The sequence below is a fragment of the Hyaena hyaena genome, unplaced genomic scaffold (genome assembly GCF_003009895.1).
Source record: "Hyaena hyaena isolate Hyena2069 unplaced genomic scaffold, ASM300989v1 scaffold_74, whole genome shotgun sequence".
Lineage (NCBI taxonomy): Eukaryota > Metazoa > Chordata > Mammalia > Carnivora > Hyaenidae > Hyaena > Hyaena hyaena.
Window position 1 is genome coordinate 4,102,537 of NW_024080706.1, and position 27,532 is coordinate 4,130,068.

Consider the following 27,532-nt stretch of genomic DNA (forward strand, 5'->3'; position numbering starts at 1 on the left):
ACCATTCATTCATTCACTAGATATGTATTTAGTGTCTGTAAGTGTCAGGCACTGCTCTACCAAATATAGGGGACACAGGGGCGAATAAGACACACGAGGCCCCTTTTCTCAAAATTTGCATTCTTTGAGGGCTTAGAGAGATAATAAACCAATAGGAATATAAGGTAGTGCTACACACTATGCCAAGAATTGTAACAAAGTGAGGTGACAGAGTGCTTGTGATGCTATTTCATACATGCTGCCTTAAATCAAGTCCACAAGTTCTTTGGTGTTGCCCTCACTAAGAGAAGTTTAGGTCCCTTCCCTTTGCAAAAGGGTGGCTGGCCTTTTGACCGCATGGAAGAATAGGACACAGAGGAAGTGGCACTTCATGCAGCCTCTGCTGGGCTGTCTTAGAACAGGAACTCCAGGCATCTTCAGCTGAATGTAAGAAGTCCAGCCACCCTAAGGCCACCATGTGGAGAGACCCTTTGGAAGGACACACAGAGAAAGAGACAGATACCTGAGCAGCCAGGGGCGCCAGCCCCCAGCTGAGTCTTCTCAGCCTAGGTGCCAGGAATAGGATGATGAAGCTTTCAAGATGTTCACTGGACAGCAGCCACCTGAGAGACCTCACCGCCCCAGACTCCTGAACCAAATAAATGATTTTTACCATTTTAAGCCACTGTTTGGGGGTGATCTGTTATGGGGCAATAGAGAACAAGAACAGGGTAATCCAGAAGGCTTCTCCGAGAAGATGATGTTTGACCTGGACACCTCCTTGACAGGTAGGAGCCAAGGGAGGCAGAAGAACATTCCAGGCAAGGGAATAGTGCAAACATTATAAGGGAGAGTCAGATTTAGCAAGTTCAAGGGAAGACAGAGGGCCAATGTGACATGATTAAAGTAGGATGAGAGGAGTGCCAGGATGCAGTAAGGCTTTAAAAATATCAGCCTTTGTCAGGATTGTCATGTATCTCCTTATGCCAGGTTCTTTCCTCGGAACTGGGCTGTATGAATTATAGTTTTTGATCTTAAAGGAACTTTGGTTTGGGGTGATGGTGCGGACTTACCCAAATAACATACTAGAGTGATGCCAAGTTTGGCCATAGTCACTTTCCAAATTGATATGGAAACACTGATACAGCCTAAGCTCATTTTCTTGCCATTTGTCCCAGTGGCAAGATTGGTGATAAAGAAATTTTCCCAAGCTTCTTCTCATACCACTGAGATTCAGGGGGAAAGAGTGTGTGTTTGGATATGGCCATTTTCCTCGAATAGAAGAGGCTTTACCACTTTCTTGTTAAAAAAATAATCAATCCTTTAGATTAAAATTTTGGAATACAAATAATTCAAAATAATATTATATAGATATTCATGTCAAGAAGAGCAAACATGCATATGAATACCTTTAAATTGTCAAATCACCTGGTCTTAAAAAGTTACTTTGCAGGTTTTGCCTTGTTTATTTTTTTAATGTTTTTATTTCTGAGAGAGAGAGAGAGAGACAGGGTGAGCAGGGGAGGGTCAGAGAGAGGGATACACAGAATCAGACACAGGCTCCAGGCTCTGAGCTAGCTGTCAGCACAGAGCCTGATGCGGAGCTCGAACCTATGAACCATGAGATCATGACCTGAGCCAAAGTCGGGAGCTTAACCAACTAAACCACCCAGGTGCCCTTGGTTTTGCTTTGTTTAAACTGGTGACCTATCTTGTGGAATGTGTAATACACAAAATGCAAATATAAATGACATTATCATAAAGTGAAAGGAGATAGGCTGCATCTACATTTTGTGGTGGTTAAAAATACCCTCTATCTTGGTATAAATATCCTTCATCTGAAGGATTCTCTGATTTAGGGGCATGACCAGTGAATAAATGACACACAGAAGACCTGCTCCCCATACAAACAGGCAGAGGTTGCATTCAAGGAACTGGACAGAGAAGAGATGGAAGATAGTGGGTCATTTGATATTTTATTTAAACACCCACTGAAAGCTAAGATGGGAATAAAGAGCTATAGCCGTGTTATACTCTTGAAGCAAATAGAAGACTGTCCGGTGTGTCTCTAGAACCTCTGATCCCTTTGCTCATGCAAAACGCTGACTTTCCATGCTGTCCCAAAGTATAAGGACTCTTTAGATGCAAGTGATGCAAACTCAATTTAAATTTATTAGTTCATGGACTCAAACTGTGGGAAAAGCAGGGTGGAGCTGAGCTCAGGGAAGCCAAGATCAAGGACCTTCACTGCCAGGAGGCTCTTTTCCTTTGTTTTCTGCTTGTCCTGCACTTTGTCTTCACTCCGTAGATCAGATTCTCCAAATGGCAGGAAGCATGACCTTGGGCCACTCTAGAATTCTATTCTTACAACTTGTTACAAAAAAGGAAAAAGAGCTGTTTCTCCCAGTTTATATTTGGGGACATCCTCCCAAATACACTCTGATTGGACTAGAGTCACTTGGACATCTTGCTGATCTGTCATTGTGACCAGTGAGGGGTTGTGACAAGAACAAGAGGAAGCAAGATCTGTTACTAGAGGTTTGGCAGGTGAGAAATATTGGGCAGCTAAAAATCGTAGCATCTTCTTCCCAAAGAAAAAGAATTTAGTGCAGTCTGATGTCAGAGTTCACAGATCTATGAACTACCCCACTACCGCTGTCCACCACCCTAGACATAAATCTTGGGATTTACTTGCTGATGAAACACAAAAGGCACAATTTCTATAATTCAGCTTACTCAGAGTTTGAATTTCCTGTTGCAAAGGACTTATACTTCAAGAACACAGATTGCATGGTACTGTTGGCTGCTCAGATGGAAGAGACTGTGTAGCCCAACGCCATTATTTGATGTATGTGACACAATTCAAGACATTTGTATATAAGATATCACAGATCTGTGAAGAGGCAAAGGGAAGAAAGTGTCATGTTGAGTGGGTTCTGCTGAGAAAGATGAGTGGAAAGAATTACTAGGACTCTGGCTGAAGTCAGGCTATGCAGTTCTCTGGCCTTAAGTAATGTGTATACCTTTTCAAGGTATTTTTTCAGAGTTGGATTTGGCTTAGATACATCACAATGTTAAGAGTGACTGGACGCAGCTTAAATCTAGTATGTGTGGTGTTTTCTGTTCATTCTCCTTCCCCCACTGCCTTTGCCCCCCAGCAGCACCCTACCCTCACACACCTCCACTACACACTTAGGGACTCTGAAGCACCTACTGGCCTGAGCTTTTTGTTGCATTAGTGCAGATAAAGGTAGTAGGAAAAATGTGGAAGATAGGGAAGCAGCAAGATTTAAATCAGAAGAAGGAAGAACTACAGACCAGAGGAAAAGAATAGTAAGGAAAGGTGAATAGAAAAGATAAGATAAGGTAAAGGGGAAGAAAGAACCTCTTTGAGCTGAGTTTTAGGCAGTCTTTTATGGTACTTAGAGCCAAAGAAGACCTTTGAGGGTTCTGCTGTATAGGTAGGAGATAGACAGAGAGAGAGGAAGTTACAGAAAAATAATCCCAAGACTTCTTTTGGATATAGTTTTTAAAAACCATGGGCAAAATATTTTAATGGATTATCATCAAAGAGAACATAAAACCATGTTCTTCAGATATCTAGTATTGATTTGTTTCTTTTCTATTTTTTTCTTTTTTTTATTGAAGTATAGTTGACACACAATGTTGTATTAGTTTCAAGTGTACAGCTTAGTGATTCAACAAGTCTATACTTTATGTGTGCTCAGCACAAGTATAACTACCACCTGTCACCATATAATGGTATTATAATACCACTGACTTTTATCCCTGTGATTTATTCTTTTTATAACTAGACATCTATATCTCCCACCCTTCTTCACTCATTTTGCTCACCCTCCTAAAGGCTTGTGCTTGTTTGTTTGTTTATATTTGAGAGAGAGAGCACACAAGAGCAGAGGGAGAGGCAGAGAGAGAGAGAGTCTTTTTTTTTTTTAATGTTTTATTTATTTCTGAGAGAGAGAGACAGCATGAGCAGGGGAGGGTCAGAGGGAGAGGGAGATACAGAATCTGAAGCAGGCTATCTATCAGCACAGAGCCAAACGTGGGGCTCGAACCCACAACCGTGAGATCATGACCTGAGTTGAAGTCAGACGCTTAACTGACTGAGCCACCCAGGCACCCTGAGAAAGAGTCTTAAGCAGGCTCCATGCTCAGCACAGAGCTCAACGTGGGGCTTAATCTCACAACCTTGGGATCATGATCTGAGCTAAAATCAAGAGTTGACATTCAACCATCTGAGCCACCCAGGCCCCCCTGTTGTGTATTTTTTAATATAATCTTTTTTTATTCCTAGGTACATACTCAAGAGTATTGAAAATGTATGTTTATATAAAATCTTACACATGAATATTCATAGAAGCATTATTCATAATAGCCAAAAAGAGGAAACAACCCAAATGGGCACCAACTGATAAATGAATGAATAAAATGTGGTATGTCCATACAGTGGAATATTACTCAGCCATAAAAAAGGAAGTGCCAACACATTCTATAACATGGATGAAGCTTGAGGACATTATGCTGTGTGAAAGAAGCCAGTCACAAAAGTTATGATTCTATTTATATGAAATATCTAGAATAAGCAATCTTTAGGGAAAGTAATTTTGTGGTTGCCTAGGGTTAGAAGAACTGAAAGATTACTGCTCAGAGGCGTGAAATTTCTTTTTGGTTAGTGAAAATGTTCTAAAATTGATTGTGGTATTGGCTGCAGAAATTTGTGAATATATTAAAAATGATTCAGTTGTATACTTTAAGCTGGTGAACTGATTTGTGAATAATATCTCAATAGATCTGTTACAACAACAACAACAAAAACAAACAAAAGGTCAGAGTCACATTCCGGTGTGGGGGGAGAGAAGAGAATCATCCAGAATCAGTGCAGTTGTCTGACTGCAGTGAGTTTGAGTGAATAGACAATCTTGAAATTGCAGGATCAGCCCAGTAATGACCTATAGTACAAGGCTTATGTGGTTTTGTGGTTTGCTGCTATAAAGTCGCACTGTGGTGCCTACTTTTAAAATGCCACCAGCACATACATCCAAGAATTGTCCTTCTCTTACCTTTGCATATTGTACATTCCATCCTGGCCAATGTTTTTAATGACTGGTCATTTCATAAAATGTAGGGCAACGTTTCTCCAAAACCACCTCATTTCTGGTGGCCGTGGTGATGGTAGGGAGGAGATCGAAATAATTTCCTCTGCTAAGCAAAGGAAAGCAAGTCATTCAGGACACTTTTGGATCCCATCCATGATAGAGTTAGGTTTTTATCCCAAAATTTAAGGCTGCCACATAAAGCAATCATGGCAAGAATGAAATGAACTCTGTCACTGTTGTGCATTTGGGGTGCAAAAAAAATGTAGCATTTGGCTTCCAAATTAAATTCTTGAATGTGTATTAGTCATTGTTACTCTCTTCCACCATTTTTCTAATGAAATGATATTAATAGCCAGTAGATTGGTAGAAGGATACAAATGAGAGCTTTAGTTGTGTTAACTACCAAAAAGAAATAATTTATTTTCTCATTGAAAAGAGCAGAATTTCCCGTGTTAATTAGAAGACCTGTGCTCTTGTCAATTGTCAAGGGGAAAAAAAGCGTTAAAGTTAATCGCTAAAATGAAAGTAACAAATACAAAAACCTGAAGTTGTGTGCATATATATAACAGTAATCGCTTACTTTAATGAGCAATTGCTTACTTTAATCTAGCCCTTGTGGAGGCACTGACTAGGAGAGAATGTAGACGTGACTCAGTTGTATAATCTGTGAATCTTGGCAAATTACTTAATCTTTCTGAGGTTAAATTTCCTTAGCTCTCAAATAAAGATCACAATTTTTTTAATTTAACTTTATTTATTAATTTTGAGACAGAAAGAGGAGGAGGGGCAGATAGAGAAGGAGAGAGAGAATCCCAAGGAGGCTCTGTGCTGTCAGTGTGGAGCCAGACTCAAGGCTCAATCTCACAAACTGTGAGCTCATGACCTGAGCCAAAATCAAGAGTCAGAAGCTTAACCAACTGAGCCACCCAGGCACCCTTGAAGGTCATAATTCTTGTTCTGCTCTCCCAGATATGTTTTATTTCTTCCTCTGTCCAAAGGCCCAGTTAACCAGTGAAACATAATTTGCTATTTTCTAAATAGCAAAGCATTCAGACAGCCAGATTACCTGTTCCAGAAATTTGCATTAAGGGACATAGGTGTTGGTGCTTGATGATGCATAGTATAGCTGAGGAGACATGATAGCTGCCATATTGGACCATGTATGAAGTGAGGAAGGACAGGAACTGGTCAAGAAAGAAAATTATGAGTAGACACCCAAAGAGAAACAGGGATGAAGGAGACCATGTGGCCTCAAGGGAAAGCAACTTTGGATCTGAGCTTCCCATTCTAGTTCACTAGGATATACTAGGCTGCTATTCTTGGATTCCTTGCTGTTTCTAAATGCCTGTGTCGAGCTTCACTTTTACTTACTTTGATCAATTTTGAGTGTGTTTCTGTTTATTGCAAAAAAATATTTTTATTTTTTTAAATTTTTAAAAAAAATTTTTAAATGTTTTATTTATTTTTGAGATAGAGACAGAGACAACATGAGCAGGGGAGGATCAGAGAGAGAGGGAGACACAGAATCTGAAACAGGCTCCAGGCTCTGAGCTATTCCTCAGCACAGAGCCTGATGCGGGGCTTGAACCCACGAACCATGAGATCATGACCTGAGCTGAAGTTGGATGTTTAACCGAATGAGCCACCCAGGTGCCCCTGCAAAAAAATTTTTTTAAAGGTGGTGGGTATAGTGTAACTTTTTTCAACATCTCTACTACCTTATAGAATTAGATTAAGGATTAAATGTCTTCCCCTGATTGAATGTAAGCAGGAGCCAAGTCTTTTTACTATTCGTGCTACTAAAATATTTGCTTAATTGAACTGAAATTGGTTAAGAGCATGAAGATACTTTGAAAACTGTAAACCACAATGCTGATGGAGAGCATAGGGATTATTAACAATCAGATTAAGATTTTGTGAAATCCTCATTAGTCAGTTTTGTGTATCTGCCACAATGAATAAAGCCAAAGGAAATGGCTAAAACACACAGGAATTGGGTGAATTTTCTTTATCAGAGCAGTTGTAACTGTAACTCTCTTCTAAAATGAAAGGGAGGCAGGGAGTCTCCTCAACTAGTACACAAAGCAGTTCTGTCCCGGAACCAACATTCAGGTCTCTGGAAGCAGAAAGCACGTTTGTTCATTTTGTAAACTTTCTAGCATGGAGCTAGACAAAAACAGGAGAAAACAGATTTTCCACCTCATCTAACTTCTTGGCCCCTTTGCTGCAGATGATCGACAACAGGAAGTGAAGAACTGAGCTTCTCAGTTCCACATTCAGTGTACATGAGCATTAAGATAATAACGAAATCCCCGTGTTTTAGAAGAAGTGTTTCAGGGGATACCCAATTGTTCAGGTTATCTCTGTGGGCCAACTTCAACCAGTCACTCCACTTTACCTTCCTAACCTCTAGGCTACCTATTAAAATGAGAAAAGTCAAAACCAATCAAGGATTAAAGAAAGACATAGATAGGTTGAAAGAAAACATGGACTATTTCTTTCATGGTGTGGCTGCCTATCACATCCAGACTTGTGGTGGTTCTCATCCTGTGGGAGAAGAAATCCTAGATGCAAGGGCATTATAAAGAGCACATTACATATACATTCGAACTGATGCCTAGTAGCTACCTGACCCCAACTGCTGTCTTTGGTGTCCTTGGGGCTCACTCTGCTGCTTGCTGGCCTTAGCACAGTCTAGTCCTACCTCCCGGCACCGCCATATTTTATAAGGCCAAACAGACATGTCAGCGAGGAGGGAAGGTAGGCACCATCTTTAAAATATCCCAAACAATCTCTTCCCATTTCTGATACAACCTCTGGGTTTTAATTGCTCTCTGAAAGTGAGAGCCATCCCAGGATCCTTCGGTGACATTTTCCAGTTTCCTGTCGGCTCCACTTATGAGAAACAAATGGGCTGGCTGGCCTCCCTCTAGATTGAGTTTTTCATGAAGTCATTACTTCTGTCACGGGGAGTATTTTCAAATTGAAAAATCTGAAACAATAAATGATGGTGAAGCAGTTAATAACTGTTAAGAAATCACATTTGGAAAATTGCATTTAAGCAATAACCTTTCTCCCTGTAATTAAATGACAGAAAGGTCCTGGTTTTAATTAAGTCAGCAATTTATAGTTATGAAGCTATACTTCACTATGCAGATTAGCAAATGATAGGTCACAGAACACCCTGAGTGCATTTTGAGTGGGCCTGATATGGTAATTACTCCACTGTTCAGTGGTGACCACATTGAACCGTATCTCTAGATGAAACAATTTTCTTTTCCTTGCTCCATGATGTATAACTAGGATGAGTAAATGTACCACGAGCACTGGCTTGCGCATCTTTAAATTAAAATGGATTTTAAATGAGGGGGCATGAGCGGAGGGAGCGTGTTTGAAGAACAGCACCGCGAGTGAATGGGCCACTAGTCAATGCCTGGGAGCAGAGAATATATCATTGTTTTACAGGGCTTTCTATCTTGCGCCTGAGTGTTTGCTGTAGATTTATGAGGAAGTAAAATGCTAATGTTAGTGTATTTATAAACATATGATGGGGGTTTCATCTATAATTTATTTGCTGGCCCTACTTTCTGCCTCCTTGGAAAGGAAAATGAAATACTAGGTTGGACAGCCAAAAGGGACATTAATATAGCTTTCACATTTTATTTAACTAACCCCCAGCTCATATTACACGTTGATGATCACATTGTGAGATCTTTCTTGAAATGCTTATTGTGTCTTGTCTCCTATCTGCCCTAGGAGATAGGAGACAGCTTGTGCAGAGCACCAACAGTTACCAAATGGCTTCAAGTGGCCTGGTAGGAATCTGCTAGTGGGAGATCTTGTGCGTGCGCGTTCACATCAGGGGCCTCAGAGGGAACAGAAAGTACAGCTCCTGAAAATGTTCCTTCATTTCTCTTAACGTTTCATGAACATATGAACTCTAAGAAATAGTCTGTTTTCAGGATTTGATTTCTTCTTCAAACTCTGTATTTTCCTGCCTCTCTTCATTAATCTCCACCCAAACACATGGAGAACATAGGCTGCAGAGGAATCAGAGCATCAAAACAAGCATCAGAAACTGAGCACATCCCATGTGGCAGCGGGGGCTGAGGACAGAAAGACCCTCTCACCAGAACATTTCCACGGTCGCACTATTTCTCCCTGATGGGACACTAGCCGTTCTGTTTATCAGCTCTGGTTTCATGTCCTCTGTTCCCCACCCCCCCTCCACACACACAGCATGCACACATGAAGGGGTGAAATGAATCAGATCTGAGTTAAGCTGACCAGTGAATCCCTGAATGTGTCACAACTAATGATGATTCATTCAACAGTCATGAAGCCCAGTTCCAAAGAATCAGAGGCAAACCAAGATTCTCCTAAGTCAAGAGTTTCTTACTCAAAAGCATTGGATTTTTTTTTCAGAGGGAAAAAATAATGATACAAAGGGACTTCCCACTCTTCTTCCCTGGGGCTTTTTGGAATCATAGAAGAGGTGTCAAAATTATTGAATATCCCCCAAATTGTATTATATTTAAAAGGAAAAAATATCACCACAGCATTTTAAAGAATCATGTTATGCATGTTTAATTCAAATGTCAGCTACATGGATATTCCAAATTGCCCAGCCTACTGGGGACATGCTGGCCTTTGAGACTTTTTTTTTGCCTTGAATCTTGAACCCTCATCTAACATGTGGTGGTGGTGAGGAAGAACAGTGTTCTTCTTCGTATCTTGGGGTGGTTCTTGGGGTGACTCAGATTTTCCACAGTGATAGCATGTGAGTCATATGATAAGATGCACAAGACATTATACAAGAACTCAGAGAAGGGGTGGCAACTAACTCAACCAGGAGGAATCAGTGAAGACTTTTAGAGAACCTTCTCTAACTTTACATTTGATGGTTATTCTAGTAGTGCATCCAATTAAGAAGTAATGAGCTAAGCATTTGTGGAAAAAGTGGGCACTCTTGAGTTTCACCCTAGGATTCTGATTCTGAGAATCGGTCAACAAATTTTGACCCATTTAGTCCAATGATTGGAGTCAAGACTTATGTGTTGGAGAAGAGAAAGCAATGTTCTTGGTGCTGATGGCTGTAAAAAAAATAATTACTGGTGTTTCTTCCCTTCATTATAACCCAGCAGATAGTCCCCAAAGCCCCCTTTAATGGCAGAGTTCATGGTCCCATTAGGTGGATAAACTCTGATCCCTTAAGGCCACAAAGCATCTCTCTTGCTCATGGAAAGGCAGTGTGAAACAGCTCCCTGTCCTGTGCATCATTGTAGCTCTCCCCAAAAAGTTGGCAAGACAAACAGAAGTTTAACTTCCTGATCTTCTTGAATACTCCAGTGAATCATTATCAAGTGGAAATGCATGTAATTAAGGTGGGCGGAAGGCGGGAATTGAATTATGATAAAACTCATGCCTGCTGATGTGTTTGATGACAGAGGAGAAAATCATAAAGGGAAAGATGATGAATTTCTGTCTTTCCTCTGGGAATAACTGACTTAGAATCAATGTAATGAAAAATTGTCAAGTGAACACAGAATGGCACAGAGAAAAGATAAGTTTCTGATGGAAATGTATTAGTTCACAGCAGATCCACACTTACCATCTTGATCTCTTGGCGGGGGGTGGGGGGGAGGCGCGGGGATAATTCCACCAAAACTGTATTACTTGGAGAACAACTATGATCATGTCACTTTTCTATTAAAAAGCTTTCAGTGACTTTCCCTCATTTCCTACAGAATAAAGTTCAAAGTCCTGAGCATGGCATTTAAGGACTATTATAACTGACCCCAATCTCCCTCACTAGTCTTATCTCCTCCTTTAATGTCCACAGATCATGTCCTCTAGTACATTCCAGATTAAGTATATGAGTCAATCTTTCTTAAATATACTGTGTTCATGTACTTTGCTCATGCCAGAATTCCCTTCCACCAATCTCCAATGACCAGACTCCAATCCCACCTAAGATCCAATTCAAATATTCTTTCTTATATCAGGTCTTTTCCCAGAGCTAGAATTAATCACTCTCCTCTCACTGATCCCATGGATTTTCTCTAGAAGGTAAGTAAATAATACTTGTATTACTTAATAATTATGTATACTACTTTAAACTTTTTTATTTCTATTGATAGATGTTCTTCCTTATTATCTTGTTAAATCTTTGAGGGTAAGAGCTATGTCTTACTCATTTTTATAGCTTTCACTGTGCCTGGAATAGTGCATTGTATGATATTGTCTTTAAAAGTAATTCCCCCTTTTGACTTTGGCTGTTGGGAAGCTCAGAACTAAGTTTTCAATTTCAATTACAGTAGCTCTTCATTTGAGTTTCTGTTCGGATGATCTCCACACTTCCACAGTTGTTTCTCATCTTTGTACTCTTATTTTATTGTTTATTGTATTGGGGTTTCTTTTATTATAAACTACTTCAAATTCATTTTGGAAATAGGTGGAAATAATAGTTATAAAGTTTGAAGTGAAGTCAGTATTGTGGTTAAATATACTTAAGCTATGTATGCTTAAGTTATCAGGTATTAGCATTGTCATGGAGTCAGGCAAGGGAGATAAAAAGAAATTTTAAAAAATCAGATAAAGATAATGCAATTGACCTTTGAACAATACAAGTTTTAACTGTGTGAGTGCACTTATACTTGGATTTTTTAAAATAAATACATTATATTGTTTTAAGTATATTTTCTCTTCCTTATGATTTCCTTAACATTTTCTTTTCTTTAGCTTACTTTATTGTAAAAATACATTATAATATATATATATAATGCACAAAATACATGTTAGTCTGCTGTTTGTGTTATTAGTAAGGCTTCCAGTCAACAGTAGGCTATTCATAGTTAAGTTTTGGAGGAGGTCAAAAGTTATACGTGGATTTTTGACTGCAGGGAGGTGGGCATCCTTAACCTCTGTCTTGTTCAAGCGTCAACTGTAATAGTATCTATATTGAGATTTGCAGCCCTTAAGAATGACACTTGATCTTCCCAGAAACCTTGTGAAGAATGTGTAAGATAGAACTCTTCATTAACCTTCATTTAATCCATCTGTTATGGATTGAAGCAGACTGAGGCTCAGAGATTAGGTGTCTTGCTCAGGGTCACACAGTTAGAAGCAGAGCTAGGTTAGAGATCTGTGCAGCTCTTTGAAGAACTTTTTCTAAGTCTTACTCCAAGTACCAGTCTACAAAAAAAAGCCATCACAGGGCAGGCAGGCTTGGAGTGGTGGGCTTAGGGTGGGAGTGGCTGTTCACTGCTAATATCGTGATATCTGGCTTCTTCCATTGCTATCCCATCCAACTTCCAACCTGTGTTGGAGAAACGGATTGCTTCTTGACTGTGATTCAAAGAACAACCTTTGAATCGAAGGTAGATGAGTTGGGAAACTTTTGGCTGCCCATAACCAGAAGTACAACTCAAAGTAGACAAAAGATAAAGTTCTTGATTGACTTCTATAACTGGAGGTCTAGGAGTCAGATAGCCTTCATAATATACTTTATCCAGTGACATCTACCTCCTGTTACTTTCTTGACCTCACCCTTTTCCATGTGTTGGCCTCATCTCAGGCCAGGAGCAGGATGTTAGCAACCTTTCTGGGACTCAAAAGAAGAAAGAGAATCACTTCTGGGAGCTCTCCCAGGACAAGAAAACTCCCCCAAACCCATAGCAAACCTTCCTTGCATTCCATTGGCCCAAAATGGATCATATAATCATTCCTGAACACATCATTTGAGAAGATGGAATTGACTTAAGCCAACCAGACCTAGCTAGGAGTGGAGTCTATTTCTCTTGAGCCAAAGGGGTGGCGGTGGGAGTGGGGGACAGGGAGAAGATGGAAAGGTCATTACCTAATCAAAATGGGAATAGTGACGTTTTATTAGTCTTTTATTCTAAGTAAACCTACCTTCTTCTTTCTGCTCTCTCACTGAGCTATGCCTGAGTTACTTAATTACAGCCCTTCTTAGTCGATTTATCCCCCATCCCCCCGCCTTTTCCTTCCTTCTTCTTTCTCTTTCTTCCTTTCTCCTTTTCATTCACTCATTAAATATTCTTTGCACCATGTCCTGTGCTACACATTGAGGTGCCCGGACAGTCCGTACACCACTGTCCTTCCCGTGGGGAGCTCCCTTCTGACATACGTAGCCAGTGTCCTGCAAACTTAGTGAGCAGCCCCCTCAGGTGTCCTGGAGAGGTTCTCAGCAGACGGGACATGGGCAGTCATGAGAGTTATGGCACTAATCAGGAAGTTTGTTTCATTTAAAGGACAAAGCAGCGAGGCAAGGAAGAATGATTTTTGTCTACCCAGAACCGAAATATCACATTAAAATGCCTCCCAGCACCGAGAGGTTTGTCCATTAAATTTAATTAAGCTTTCTTTAGAATCACATGTCTCGGGAGATCTATTAGACCCAGGGGACGCAGCATTTGCTTTTGCCAGCCTTTGCTTGGCTCTTTGCTCTATTCTTTCCAACCAGAAAACCTCTGTGCCTCTATTGTCTACCAGAGTGTTCATGCTTAGTGGCCAAATACAGGCATGTGAATTGTGGAAATTCTTCTTCCACCATCCCCTGGCAGTTTCTGGCTTCGGTAGCATCTTCAGCTACATCTCTGAGGTCCAGGAGCTTTGTTCTCCCTCTTAAAAGGGAGTGTCTTCAACAGAGGTTTACACTATGTCAAGGACAGCTTCTCTGAGTCTCTGTGATTCTTGTATCTCTCAAGCAGCTCAGACATTCTGGATGCTGAGATTCCCTCAAAGGGACCAGCTGGGAGAGGCGTGTGCCCAAGCCAGCCTCAGGGTGGGTGTGAATTCCTCGGTTCCAAAAAAGAGCAATTCTCTCTGATGGGCTGTCCGAGCCAACACTTACCCTGGCAGCTTCCTTGGGAGTGGAAACCTGGCATGCTGCAGGCGAAATATTTCAGTGTTTCCCAGCCCTGGAGATCTGCTCCATCCTTCTCCACAGAGAGGAACATGCCACTCAGAACTGCCACGTTAACGCTGCTACTGGAAGCAGCCACTGATGCTCCAGTTGACAGCTAACACACGTGTGCACACATCCCTCTCTCATCCCCCAAATCCCAGTGCAGAGAGCTGAAGGGAGTGAGTGCTCCAATTTTCAACTGCAGTTTTCCCAATGGTATTTTTAGAATGTTAACAGGTACGGCAGGGGCAGGGAGTGGCTTTCTGGCCAAATGTCAATAAGAGGTATTGGTTTAAACAAAAATAAACAGGTTTCTTGCAGAAGACCTGGAGACCGGGCTTCTCCCTGGGTACATGTATATTACTAAATAAAACAAAGGGGAATACCTCTAATGTCAGTTACTTTATCAAGATCTGCAAAAACAAAATTACCCAGTGTTTGTGCCCCGAAACAAGGTTTCAAGATTAGAATTCCTTTCCACCAATAGGCCCATGGTAAGAGATTATATGACTTTTGGCTTCAATTTAGGCTCAGCCTTACTGACAGAGAACCAATGCCTAGATTCTTCTGATTTGGCTGCCAATACCTTTGAAACCCTATTTGGATGTATTTGGTGACTGTGAGACATCCTTATGGAGAAAGCAAGAAAGCTGAAGGCCAACCTGAATCATGTTTCTGGGTAAGTCAAGTCATCTGCTCTTTATGATTTGGGTCTTAGTTTCCTAGTCCATGGAGTAGAATGGTTGATTCAGTCTTACCTCTGAAGAGTTGGTCCCTGTTGAAGTCTTTTACAACAATAGCATGATAAAGTGGGAATTAGATCAGAGGAATGGTTGCAGCTGTTTTATTTTTTAATTGTATAATTGACTGAATGTTTTGGACCCCCCCCCATTCATATGTTGAAGGCCTAGCCCCCAATGTGATGATGGTTGGAGAAGGGGCCTTTGGGAGATAATTAGGGTTAGGTGAGGTCTTGAGGGTGGGGCCCTCATAATGGGATTAGTGCCCTTATAAGGAGACACCAGAGAGCTTGCTTGCTCTCTCTCTTTCTCTCTGCCATGTGAAGACACCATGAAAAGGTGGCCTCTGCCTCTGCAAGCCAAAAAAAGAAAAGAGCCCTCACCAGAAGCTGAGACAGCTGGCACTTGGATTTTAGATTTTTCAGGCTCCAGAACTGTGAAAAAATCAATTTCTGTTGATTGAGCTACCCAGTCTACAGTATTTGCTATGACAGCCTGAGCTGACTGATATAGGACGCTTAGGTGACAAGAACAGAAACTCAAAAGCGGCTTTGGCAATAAGAAAATGTGTTGGCTCATGTATCAACACCCAACAGAAGGGCAGGCTCTGTGATTGATTTAGACCCATGTTTCCAGCTCTGTTTTCTGAGGTTCTCTTGTCTCAGTCCTCTCCTACATACCAATGTCACCTTCAGCATGATATTGAGGTGGCTGTAGTCATTTCAGGCCTTGAATCCCACGCAGGACAATATCCATAGAGATACTGGATTTCCTGTGGTTTCCCTCTTAATGATAAGGACCCTTTTCCAGAAACCCCCTCCCCCATCAACTTCCCTATATAACTTATTGATGCAAATGAGACCACATGTTTATTCCCACATCAATTCTTGAGGCAAGGGGAGTGCAGTGTTCTCATTGGGTTCGCTGTGAGTTCCTAAACTGGAGGGCAAAGGGGCCCGCTGGCAGTCAGCTTGGACTGTCCAGGGTCCACCTCTGGAGCTAGAATCAACTTCCCATCCACTAGACTGTACACAGAGGAGAGAGGAGTAATGAGTATTCAAGAGATCGCCAAAACACTTACCTCATAATCCTTCCATTTTACTTTATTAAAAGGATTTTAGAATCCAACCCAGAAAAAATTTCACATGAACCAATATCCTATGAGTACTTATCATTAAAAACCTCATTCCTAGATCCATAACTTATTCTTTATTGCTAAGAAGATATTACACCATAATGATACCACTCCTGAATTACCAAAATGAATGCTACAAAAGTCTTTATGTTCATATTGGTCAACAAGGGAACACATGAATTTAGAAAAAAAAAAATGCAAGCCTTTGACAAGTTATAGTTTATTCCCTGCCAACACATTTTTCTCCCTTAAATGAACTCATTTGTGAAAGGATTTTGCTGTCTTGGTTAAAAACTATCCAAGGCTTGTAATATCTAAATGTCAGAGAACAATGATGGGATGCATGCATCTTGATTGCTACAGAAATTAGTACCAAGCAAATGGGGAAATTAATGATGGACCAGAAACTGCAGGTGAATAAGTAAGTCTTTGGGTGCATTGAAGCTTTCAGAGGGGGGTGCCTGGGTGGCTCAGTCAGTTAAGCATCCGACTTCTGCTCCGGTCATGATCTCACAGTTTGTGGGTTCAAGCCCCTTGTCAGGCTCTGTGCTGACAGCTAGCTCAGAGCCTGAGGCCTGCTTCTGATTCTGTGTCTCCCTCTCTCTCTGACCCTCCGCTGCTCACACTGTCTGTCTCTCTTTCAAAAAAATAAATTAAAAAAAAAAAAACATTTAAAAAAAAGAAAACTGTCAGAGGGATATTAGCTTCCCATGGCCATTAAGTAGACAGCACTCCATTTATTGCCTCAGATAGCCTAGAAATCAGAAAATAAAGAAAATCAGTAGATATGGGGGCACAAGATTTGCCCTTTGCTAGCCTGTCACTTTAGGTAAATTACTTAAGCACCATGGGCCTCAGTTTCTTCCTCTGTAAAATAGGAGATAATTTCTACTTCCAAGTTTTGTGAAGATAAAAGATAGTATCTGTGACATAGCACAGTATTTGTGACATAGCTGCTGTTTAATAAATGACAGCTATTATTAAAAAATAATTTTTACCTGGCATTCCAGAGATTACTAGATTCTTCAGGAAGAGGGCTTTTAAGTGAACCTGAGCTTCTTTGGATCGGTAAGCTCTTAGTGGACTCCATCAAGCTAGAGATTGAACTGATGGTCTTTCTGTTTCCCTAACGGTGACTGCAAAATAGAAGTGTTTTGAGGGGCTCCTGGGTGACTGTGTGTTGAGCACCCAACTTAAGTTCAGGTCATGATCTCATGGTTCATGAGTTTGAGCCCTGCATCAGGCTCTGTTGACAGAGCCTGGGGCCTACTTCAGATTCTGTGTCTCCCTCTCTCTCTGCCTCTCCCCCACTTGTGTGCCCGTGCTCTTTCTCTCTCAAAATAAACAAACTTAGAAAAATAATTAAAAAATTAAAAAAGAAGTGTTTTTAGCCTGAGTTTGTCATGTAGATTCATGAGATGGACCAAAGTTTAAAGCAGTATTTGATAGAAAACAAGAACTAAGGCTAAAACAGAAAAGTCGCTGGTCTGATATCCTCTTTCTGGGTTAATTTCTTTTTAAGTCTTCTTCATGATTCCTCGGTTGATAAAATGAAAGACAGCACATGTAAAATTCTTCTTCATTTTCTTCTTTTTAAGCAAATTCAGCTTTCTTAAAACTTTTTTGGAAATGCATAGTACATCATAAAAAATTTTTAAGCAATATGAAGTGAAAATCCCTCTATGATCCAAATTTCCCTCAAGATTGGTGTGTACCATTCTCCTAGAACTTGCAAGCATCTGTGAAAATGACAATACTATTTCAATATAAATGGGAACATATTACATATATTACTTTAGAGGGAAAGAGGGAGACAGGGAGAGAGAAGGAGAAGTACACTATTCTGTGAACTTTTTTTCTACTTGGTGAACGCCTTTCAATGTAAGTGCACAAGGGCCTATCTTCTTTAACAGCAGCAGAATATGTAATACATTTCTTATATTTTGACTATTTCCAACCTTTCATTATTAAGGAAAAACAAAAGAATGAACATCTCATGCATACAACTCGGCACACTCATCTGCTGTCCTTGTGTTTAGGTAGCTTGTCACACTTCTGAAAATGCAAAACAAATCTTTGAGTGCAACATAGCAAATGTGTTGGACAGACTGTGGGCAAATGACCAAATCCTACTAACATGAAATGAGCCACCCGAGCTTAGCTGACATCTTACCAATCTTTGGGCCTTGCTGTTCAAGGAACTGCCTTTGGGTGTAAGGGACATCCTGTCCAGTGCATCGGGGTTTCTGTGGATTCTGGAAATGACTGTCCCTTGGGTCATTTCCAAAACTACCCAGTCAGTTCTTCTGTGCTGAGCTCAGTTCAGCAGGTGCATCAAGTGGACTTAAACAGGCTAAGCTTTCTTCTGTCTTCCAGATGTTTCGTCCAACTACAAACAAAAAGCTGCTGTAGTAAGTTTTGGAGCAATTTATTCTAGTTGATGCTAGCAGGTTAATTCATTTTTTTTTTTGGTGTGGATATCTATTTGTTTGTGTGTCTATGCATCTAAGCATCTATCTATCTATTTATCTATCTATCTATCTATCATCTATCTATCATCTATCTATCTATCTATCTATCTATCTATCTATCTATCATCTATCTATCTACACACACACACACACACACACACACACACAGACATACAGTATTTTCCCAATTTTTCTGAGCTTTCTACCATTTCAGAAGTATCACTGACCAACAAAAATCATATTAACGCAAGACAAAGAATACTTTCCAATACACTGTTTCTCCTTATTGATAAAGGAATTTCCTTTAGTATTTTGTCTAAGAGCAAAGCCTCAGCTCTCCCAATGTACTATACAAACATATTATTTCTTTCTGGTACATTAATTTTTGGATTACTTTGGGGGACAGAACACCACCAAAGTAGTGGTTTGGCTATAAACTCCCTTGACATCTGGCCAAACCTCCAAATAACAAGAATGTAATTGCTTTCAAGCTCTCACTACTGAGATTTTCTGGCCACATCTTGCATCCATGAAAAAGTTAGCATTTATACTTCTGTGGTAATGAAAACCACAACCTATCATAATATTTACCAAGTTGTGATAAGATAAAAGCTCACTTTGGGGGCACTGGGAATAATATTTAGCATAGTCAATTAGGGAGTGGTGAGCATTGCCAGAAATGACTGTTTTTAGAGAGCTCCTGGAATTTTAGCTTCTCTTCTTGTGCCGTGAAAGGGACAGAGACAGCTTCTCGATTTCTTCCGCTTGTGGTTTTCATAAGTTAGCGCTTGATACATTGTTTAAGGTGCACAGAAAGTTCAAGGTGGATTTGCCAGGTGAGTGATTTGGGATTCCCTTTGATCTTGCTTAGGCTTTCCTGTCTGTCTTTGGAAACAAGACCACCCTCCCAGGGAGGGTCCTTCTCTGGGACCGTGTTTTCCAGAACATGGCACACACACCTCCAGTGGCAGGAGAGAAGGTTTAAGGTAGCAGTACCCGGCCTTTAGGCATTAAGGAAACTTGAATCATAGAATGAGAAAGCTATTCCTTTCCTTACTCTTTTTTGAGCCTCGGATTATCCAAGAGAAAGCCTTTATGTGTCTGTTTTGCCCTCAAACTCATGATAACTCCCCCTCTGGACAAAGAGAATACAGGTTTCAGGCTCAACCTACCAAAATCTAAGTAATTTTGTGACTTGGACTTACATTTGTCTTTAAATGACTTTCCCTTTATGGCCAGCAGGGGTTATTGATTTCCTATTCACGGTAACAATGCTAACTTTCTTCGACAGTACATTTAAGTGAAGCTCTTTAAAAGTGAGTCACTTAAAAATAATACAGGTATGACATAGATGAGGCCAAGTGCATAAGGATGGTATGGGAATGACTGAGGTGTGGGAGAGTTGGAGGGAAAGTTCTGGAAGCATTCCCGACACTGCCCAACCCAACTTTTCTTCTCATCTCCTCTCTTGCACTTCACTTATATTTTGCTGGTCTCCCTGAAGTTTCCAGAAGATGCCCTGCATCTCTGAGCCACCTCTGTGGTTTCCTCTGCTAGAATTTCCTTCTCCCCGACATCTGGTTACTCCTGCTTATCAGACAAGAACTGTCTCAGGAATCAGGGTCTCCCCTGGCCTCCCCTGCCCCCCATTACATGCCTCTTTTGTGTTCAGTACCAAGGAAGTCCCCACCAAGGCACTTCTCACACTACATTGTCTTTGTAAGTTGAATGTCCCTTTGTCCATGAACTCCTTAAGAGCAAAGACTACGTCTCCTTTATCTGTCTTCCCACCTGCTAGATGGTGCTTGACACATGTAGGAATGTCAAAATGTTTGTTGAGTGAAGGAGCGATGGTGAATAACTGAAGAAGGAACTTCTGGCTCCTTGAAGCTTCTTTGCTGCTTTGTGTATCTATCCCCAAAGATCCCACCCAGAGCTACCCTAGGGAGTGCGCCCACCCTGCCTGGACTTGGAGCGCAGGCGACAACGGACCCACCGTGGTGGTCGTTACCCCTCACTGCAGCGAATGGATCTTTGGCCTTCTGGGTGTGCGTTGCTGTTAGCGGCAAGGGCAGCACTGATGGCCTCACGTCATTTCCGGAGTTACTGTACGGGGGTTGGCAGGAAACCAGCGCAAGGCGCTGCGGGCACCCTGCGCTCAGCCTCCACCCGCTCGCTCTCTGGCCCTGGGACCGGTGCGCGGGCCCAGGCAAGGCAGAGGGAGGAGGGCTCAGACAAAGACTTGGCATCAGCGGCCCCAGGGTGGACCTTTAGAGGATGGAGGACAGGCAACAAAGCGAAGTACAACATCTTTTTTCTTTTCTTTTTAACGTTTATTCTTTTTTTTTTTTTTTTTTTTTGAGAGACAGATACAGAGCGCGAGCGGGGGAGGGGCAGAGAGAGAGGGAGACACAGAATCCCAAGCAGGCTCCAGGCTCTGAGCTGTCAACGCAGAGCCTGATGCAGGGCCTGAACTCACAAACTGTGATCATGATCCGAGCTAATGTCAACCGCTTAACGAACTGAGCCACCCAGGTGCCCAACACCCTTTTTTTTCTATTATAAAATGAATACCTTGGTGGAGGGGGTGGACTGGGTGGCTCACTCCATTAAGTATCTAACTCCTGGTTTTGACTCAGGTAATGATCTCTGGGTGGTGACATCGAGCCCCTCCTAGGGCTCTGACCTCAGCACAGGAGCCTGCTTGGAATTCTCCCTCTTCCTCTCTCTCTACCCCTCCTCCTCCTCAAAAATAAATAAATATTAAAAAATTTTGTTTATAAGTGAATACCTTCTCATTACAAAATAAATTGATGAACACAAGAGGAAGAAAGGCTACCTGGAAACCTTCCAGATTTGTTACTGCCTTTTTTGTTTTTACTGTTAAAAGATAGTTACCCGGATTGTGCCATATTTTTCACATTCTTCCTAAAACCTGAAGATTCTTCTGTATCTTTTATCATTATCATCATAAAGAATAATCTATACACCTTTATTAGAAGAAAAACAGTCATTGTCCTGTATATAGTAAATGAAGAAATAGAAAAGAAAAAAATTCATCTGCAATTCCCCTCACCAGTTTAGTATTTTCAGGTGCATTATTCTAGTCTATGTCTCCGCCTCCTCCTTGTAGGCTAGTGTGTGTGTGTGTGTGTGTGTGTGTGTGTGTGTGTGTGTTGTAACATAACATTAATGGTTACCATTTGCTGGATCCCTATGATATGCCAAGCACTATGCAAAGCACTTTATCAACATTTTCTAATTTAAGCATTCCTTCAGCTCAATCAAGTATCATTACCCCCACTGACAGATGAGGGAACAGGTTTCTAAAGATCAAATGCCTTGTGCAGAGTGACCCATTAGTCAGTGAAAGAGTTGAGTTTACCCACAACTGTGTGAGATAAAGCCGCTGCTCTTACTGCCTACTACCCCCCTACCCCATCTCCCACCTCGTGTTTTGATCACTTTACAGCAGTCCTGAAAGGTAATCTCCATAGCAGAGTTGTTAGCACTAGCTGTGGATTAAAATCAACTGAGGAACTTTAAACAAATTGTGGATGCTGGGGCCTCTGGTCCAGATCTTCCCTCTGGAATTGAATCAAAGCTTCCCAGATGACCTATAAGTGTAATCAGAATGAAATGCAATACTCCTGAGCTCTCTTGATTTGTGGTTTCTCTACTATTGGAAATGCTGAGTTTGAAGGCTGAATTGAAGCTCCCACCAATCTGCTAATAAATAAAAACAAAGCAGTGTCTGGCCATCGAGCAAAGGATGATTTCTCATTCATAAACCTTTCACTGGCACGAAATTGAAAGCAAACATGAATCCCTTTACCCATGAAGCCTGATGAGAGTAAGGTGGGCCAGTGGATGGGTGGGAGCTGGTTTTCAGTATCCCTAAATGTGAGTGACCCAAACCTTGGACATGTGCAGAATATTTGGGGTCACTGGTCTGTGTGTGCCTGAGTGAATGCTTAATTTCCTTTTTCAGACCTCAGTAATTTCTAGCAGAGTGTGTAGAGTTCATGACACAAACACATCTGGATTTGGGGGTGTGGATCTGAAATATTTGCAGACCAATATGTTGGGAGCAGATGTTGAATTGGCAGCCAGGAGGCTGGGGCAATCTCACTGGAGGCCCCATCTGGGGCTTTGCTTGGAGCCACACTGCGTTCCCCACTGATTTCAGCTGTGCCCTCAACGTGGCTGCTTCCTCGCCTGCCCAAAGGCATCTAGTAGCCTTTCCCTTGCAACCAGGGACACCCAGAATCTCAGCATTGCTGCGTCTCATGCAGAAAATGTCAGGGGGATGGAAAACAGTTGCTTCTTAAAGGAGACGAACGTCACTGATCAACACTGGTCCAAGCCAGACTCAGTGTCAGCTCCTGCAGGCCAGAAATAGGAGTCAGGCCCTCCTTCATCTGCATGGTGAAGATGATGGACTGCGAACTACAGGGCCAGACAGACCTGGGTCCGAATACAGATTCTACCACTTTCTATAGCCTTTTGATCTTTCTTAGATGGGTTATTTCTCTGAAACTGTTTTCTTGTCTGTAAAAGGGGAACATGAAAGCTACTTACTGGATTGTTCAGAAAATGAGGTGAGTGACTGTCACCTGTAACAGGGGCTCTTGTGTTTCCCCCTTCCTTTTCCCATAACTGCTTCTAGATTACATATTATCATTCGAGACCCATTTGTCATGGGCAAACCAGCAATTCAACAAGTATTTCAAGGACTCGATGTTGCGGTACTCATTGTTGTCTGTACCGTTCTGTCTCTGAGCCATCGTTCATGCTATTCCTTTGCCTAGAACGTGTTTCTCCTTTTTTCCTCCTGTTCTCCTCCACCCAGTTCTGTTCTTACTTTCTCACTTTGATTCTCCTGGCTGGGTGTCATCTTTCCCCTGCTAGATCACCACAGTGCTCCGTCCACACATGCTCAAGCGTTAATGCACGTAAGAGGCATCCAGAGTGTTTAATGCTCTGGGCTCACTGTCCACATCCACAAGATAGAGATAACCATACTACCCCTCTCTGAGTTGTTTGTTAAGTATTAGATGAATTTCGTGTGGGAAATATTTAGCACCAGATTGGACACATACTAGACGCACAGTAAACATTGGCTAACATTAAGACAATATATTCTAATAAACAATCGTAGTTTATATAATGTAACAAATTTTGATCATAAGTAGAAGAGGAGGAAACATTCTGGGAATAACAATTGAAAGAGCAGGATTGCAAAATCCTAATAGATTCCCAGACACCAACAGATTCTGGAAATGTGACTATACTGCTCAGAATTAATGAGTTGCTACAATAAAGTTCTATGTGGAGTGAAGAGGTTTAAGTGCCAAGTTCTATCCACTCCAATTCTCATGCATTGTAACCCTTGGCAGATCTTCTTCACCCAAGAGTTCTGATTCTGGCTCAGCTTTGTAGCATGGTACCGGTTAATTACAGTAATAGGATAAGGCATTCTTGGGCAACGTGGCGGTACTAGACAAGTGTGGGACAGTGGGGTTGGGTTGGGGGATTTATTATAAGCCAAATAAATGGCATCAGAGGATTGATGAGGAAGTCATGACTACTGTCATGAGCCCAAGGGATAGTGGAGTGGGGGACTGCTCAAAAGGAAGATTGGGGAGGATATTGGAACAGTTGTTTCATGGGGATCAAGGGCCATCCCAATGTGTGAACATGGAAGAGAACTGGATGGATGGGGAGATTTTCCTGGACGAAGACAGAACCAGTACAGAGCTGTGAGTTAGTTACCCACAGGCCCTGGAGGGGTCCTCCAGCATGGGAGCCTTTGCTGTGACTGGGTGTAGCAAGCCCAGCTGCTCTGGGAAGGAACCTCCCCACCCTCTCCACCAAAGCAGTCCATTCAAAACCCCTCTTGGGACCTCTCTCGGCTGACCTGAAACACGCATATGAGTCCCCAGATCCAGAGTCCCGTGACTCTGAGACGTCAAACATCAGTAGTTCTTTCTGTCTTTGACATCAGCCCCCTTGAGCCCCATGCCTGTGGTGAGCACATGATCTGGGGTTAGAAACCTTAGGCTTAATGTTCCTTTGCTCTGTTACCTTGGACAAATTACCTCACCTCTCTGAGTCTCAGTTTCCTCAACTGTAAAATGGGGATCATTTAGCTCACTTTACTAAGTTGTTGATAAGAGCAAACGGGAGAATGCAGGAGTCTGTGATCAAATGGGACACTCTGGACGAGGAAATATGGTCTGTCTCAGCAATGAACGATCTGAGGGCTGCTTAGCTCATTTCATTCAGTCCTCCCACCCATGCTGTACCTCTAGTCCCCTTTTATAGATGAGGAAATGATGGCTCAGAGAAGCTGGGTAACTTGTCTTAGGCCACAGGACTAGACAGTGGCCCAGCTGGGATTTGAACTCAGGGCTCTGGGACTCTCTAACACCACCAACCCTGCCTTCCACATAAGGTACCTGTGTGTCTGTGGGTTATCCTGCTTCTGAACACAGTGTTAGCTGCTCTGCTGGGCACAAGAAACCTGCTTGACTTGCTGACACTCACTCTAAGAGCCCTGCTTCTTGCCCTTTCTCTTCTCATTTACCCACAGACCCCCAGATGGCCATGGAGGTAGCCAGGTGGCCAAGAATTTCAGGTAGAGAAAACCCCATTTGCTTTCCATCCAAGATGATGGTGCATTTTCCAGGTAAAGTCGGGAGCCCCTAATGCACAAGAGCAGTTGAGTGTGGCCTGGGCAGCCCCTTCATTTCTGAGTCGGTCCCAGAAGAGAGCTCGCCTGTGTTGTTATGTGTCCTTATTCGTTAAGGATTCTCTGTATTGAGATGCAACCTAATTAAGGTTGAGCTCAAAGCCTGTTCATTCGGGGGCTTAGTTCATAAAAGATTAATGTTCATTTTCCTTGGGTTTTGTTGCAGAATTAGAATTCAGCTGGAAAAAATCCAGGGTGCACTTCTTCCAAGAGAAGTAGCACTTTGGTGGTTTGTGAAAATCCCTTTTCCCTCATGTTAAAACCTTGTTTTTTATGTCCTCCTCCCCCTCAGCCTCTACCCTAACATTTTAGTTTCTGAAGATGTATAAGAGAAAAAAAGTGAATTCTGGAATCAGAGAAACCAATTGGAGATATTATTCAAAAGGAACACATTTCCTTACGATAAAAGAAAAAAACAGGAGGCAAATTAAACAAGATGTATTGGAAACAGTTCTGCATTCATTTACTTATTCATTTCATCATTCAGCAAACATTTATTGAACACCTGTTATGTGCCTGACACAGTGTATATATATAATATTATTTCATCTGATTTTTCTTTTTGTGATTTGCTTGATCAATTTAATTTCATCATTAGAGTGCTAATACATATGAGAAGGGAGCTCCTGACAGTACTTCTGCAGAAAGAAAAACACACCTATCCAGTTAAAAAAAACTTCCATGTTTTCTAATAACAAAAGGGATTAAAATACCCCAAAATATTATTTTATTACATTTAAGGGATAGCAACACTGTATAATCCCAAGCGCTAGAGATTTCAGTTGTTGATGGATTGGTATATGTTCCTCCAAGTTTACTTTTCAACAATAAACTATAATAACAATATAATTTTATTTACAGAAATGGAAGACAACACTTTTGTTCTGCAACTTGTGTGGCTCATGTCCTACTTTACCCCGCCATGATGTGCTGGCCACATTAGCCAGCCCTAGACAACCTCTATGATACTGTAGAAGTAGTAATACACCTCCAATAGCCATTGTTTTAATGCTGCTGAGTGTTCCATTGTATAACTTCATTTATTCTACTGGCCCTCCGTTCAAGATATTTGAGTTGTTTCTAACTTGCTGTCCTTACCAGCAATGCTTCAGTGGCTCTCCTGTGAGTATTTCTCTGGGTAGATCTCTAGAAGTAGAATATACTGAGTCGAAGTGATGAATACTCTATTTGCTCATGTCTCAATCGTTGCGTGAAATGTTGTCTTCTGCAGTGCTTCCCCTCACGCATTCTCTTTTCTCTAATTCCACTCCTCTCAAAATACTTGTCAAGTAAGCCCACGATGCTAACAGGTGTTTGGGGGAATGGGGCTCTAGATTTGAAAAGGAGAAAAAGTAGAACATAGCTGTCTCTCCTTTGCTCAGAGCATCTCTGGCTGCCTGGGAGAGAACAAAAATAGCCTTTTCTTTTCCTGTGAGTCAACGTCCTCGCACATTCTTGCTAAAGTGATCTTTTCCCCAAAAGAGGCAAAGACCGGTTTGCTTTTTTTTTTTTTTAATGTTCTCTAGGTGACCTGACTGGCAGAAAACAATAGTCATGGATATTTGTGGGTGAGGGCAGCATTTGCCTGTACTATTGACCATATTCCTGAAGGAGACCGTGGCAACTTGACCGATTTTCTAAAACCCTGCAAATTGTCATCACAGGATAAAGCATCTTAGTGATGTCAGATGAGTCGTTTCTGTGTCACGTAAACTTTGGAAGAAAACAGTTCTACCCTTAGTTCTCCAGTGTAAAATACATCTCTCCAAACCCTACAATTTACTACTTAGGGCATTTTTCTCTGTGAAAACAGAGAACCCACACCTGGATACATTGTAGAGACCTGTGTCCCTTCAGTTAAAAGACCCCCAAAAGAGGCTTTCTCAGGAAGGCTGAAGCCGCAATGCTCTCAGCCTCTGGCAGATTTTGCTAACTCTCCAACAGAGGGCAGTGCGTTTCTCTCATTGAGCTGCTTAAGTTTGAAAAATACTAGGTAAAAACACTGTTCTCCACGTCTGAAGATGCAAACCCCCTTCTCTTTGTTAAATTCACTCCCAGCCCACTTCTGAGAACAATACACCAGGGAATATTCCAAACAGGACGGACACAGGAGATTTAAGGCTTCTTTATGCTAGACAGAGTACAATCGTTTGGGTTCAAAACTATGAACTAAGTAGTTTCCTAATGTCCTGAAGTTGTTCTCTTTTTACTGCTTTGTTTTTTTGCTTTACTGTTGGTTTTTTAAATCTCACTATCCTGGAAGGTCAGGAGTGTTGATTCTGAAGAATCTTTGATTATAAATAGTTTAATCTTGTCCCAGTACTATTCATTCTCAAGTTTTCTCCCTTGTCCATTTAGATATTGCTTATGAGGAAAAAAGAAAAGGTTAGAAGTCTGAGAAGTTCCA

At 41.5% G+C, this 27,532-nt stretch overlaps 1 long non-coding RNA gene across 1 annotated transcript; it reads right to left on the minus strand.

Annotated features, from left to right (window-relative positions):
* Positions 1 to 17,514: 17,514 nt before the first annotated feature.
* LOC120232587 lies at positions 17,515 to 20,435 on the minus strand. The gene is made up of 3 exons (XR_005528598.1): positions 20,368 to 20,435; positions 18,074 to 18,289; positions 17,515 to 17,639 (listed from the first exon to the last, which is right to left on the minus strand). It is a non-coding gene; the product is annotated as an uncharacterized LOC120232587 (long non-coding RNA).
* Between the last annotated feature and the right edge of the window lie 7,097 nt (positions 20,436 to 27,532).